At 34.7% G+C, this 1848-nt stretch overlaps 1 long non-coding RNA gene across 1 annotated transcript; it reads left to right on the top strand.

Annotated features, from left to right (window-relative positions):
- LOC109592098 (uncharacterized) lies at positions 1–1718 on the top strand. Its single transcript, XR_002190172.1, has 4 exons — positions 1–32; positions 549–624; positions 1012–1444; positions 1492–1718. It is a non-coding gene; the product is annotated as an uncharacterized LOC109592098 (long non-coding RNA).
- Positions 1719–1848: the final 130 nt, after the last annotated feature.

The following is a 1848-nucleotide window of genomic DNA, read 5'->3' as shown; positions in this document are numbered from 1 at the left end:
ATCCTGGGCCCACTCTACTCAACTTTAAACTTGTGAGTATTACATGTGTCCAACGTGAAATAATTAACTTTTACATTATTAAAATATGCCACAGTCATTGATCAACACCATTACCATCAAGCCAGTGTAGTGCATGTGCTTAAAGCACATGCACCAAAACCTGTTTATACTATTGTGGGTTGCATGCACTAATAAAACTATCATTTGTTACCATTGCCATGCCCCTTTCATGTTCCAAGCAACATTTGTGGTTACTTGATCTTGTAACCAACTTATTGCCAAGAATATATCTTGGCAACAACTGCCAACAAGTTGCTTTGTTGCTGGCAACAAGTTGTCTCATGTACGAACTATGAAGGCCCTAAACCATGTACATGTACATTGTACCTAACTTTTTTGTACATGTACATTTATAGTTAGACCAGTTGAATCATATAAGCATGCATATATATACGTGTAGTCAAGAGTGGATAATTATCCACTCTTGATGTAGTATATTTACTGTTAATAGTACATGTATTTCCACCTTTGTTTTCTTTGTAAAATAGAATATCATGTGTTAGTATTAAAATCAGAGAAAGGATAGCTACAGCAGGAATATTTGACTCTCATTTTGATCCTCCAGTAAGTTATTACCTGATACATAATTATGAAATGAGGATTTAAATAATACATGTACATGTATATTAGCTAGCTAGACTCTCTCCCTGAGTTCTTGTAAACAAATAAACTCTAGTACTATAATAGTAATAATACTACTTTATGTGGTATATTCCTATTGTGGTGTCAGTTATTATAGTACTGTATATACATTATGTAATCACAATCTTATGCTTATCAGGGCTGATTAACACATTTGATAGTAAAGATAGCACTGTATGTATTTGTGCCTTTTTTACTATAAAATTAAAACTTTTAATTTTATCAGTATGTAACGCTAAAAATGTATTTTGACTGTTCTGTCTTTCCCCATTAATAGATATAATTATCTTTATAACTTCTTCTTTATAGGTACATGTATGTTAAAGTTTGAAAGATTTCCTTGCCCATTGTGTAATTTGATGGGCTATGAACTAGCTACAGTGCAAGTGTCTACCTTTGATCTCTGCATTGGATTCTCACTTTGATGCATGTACAATTTATTTTGTATTTCTTAATATTTATGACTGCATATGCAGTACCCTCTAGAGTCTAGTAAAATGAATTCATTGCCAAATAAAATACTATGCACAAATTGCACAATAACCACATGACCACACTCACGCCCATTTGAATTTGATGTCCACTACTCCTCTGCTCTGCTTGCCAGTGCTTGGCTCGAGCAGACCTACATGGCTTACTCTCTCATCTGACTGAGTCAAGATGGTGAGTTTGGCGACAGCTAAAAAATGGGCTACCTGGACAACAATAGCTGTCTTTTTCTTAAGTGGAGGAATGGAATATAGTTAAGTGATTGCTGTGATTAGCACTTGACCTTTTCATGCTTTTCAGGTGTTATCCTTCCCACATGTTGGGACTACATGCACGAAGAGTTTGGAGCGCAGAAGTGGCTGTATGGTCTCACAATCTCAGCAATGAGCATATCCAACTTGTTAATTGGTCCTATCATGGGTGCAATCTATGACAAGACACACCAAACGAAGATTCTTGTCTTATTTCTTAACCTTTTTGAAATTGGAGGTCAGCCAATTGTCTATATTATAAGCCACTAGGATGTGAGCTTGTACAAGTAAATAAAAAACATTAAAAATGGAAAAATAGTAGGATTAAATTGTGAAAAAAGTAAGGAGACAAGAGGGTAGTTTTAAGCTGGTGTGGTAAGAAATCCTACACCATTGCATAAAAATA

This window comes from Amphimedon queenslandica, unplaced genomic scaffold, assembly GCF_000090795.2.
Source record: "Amphimedon queenslandica unplaced genomic scaffold, v1.1 AMPQUscaffold_6311_Cont21729, whole genome shotgun sequence".
In the NCBI taxonomy this organism is placed as follows: Eukaryota; Metazoa; Porifera; class Demospongiae; order Haplosclerida; family Niphatidae; genus Amphimedon; species Amphimedon queenslandica.
Note: the sequence above shows the minus strand (reverse complement) of the source record. Positions and strands in the feature narration are given on the sequence as shown.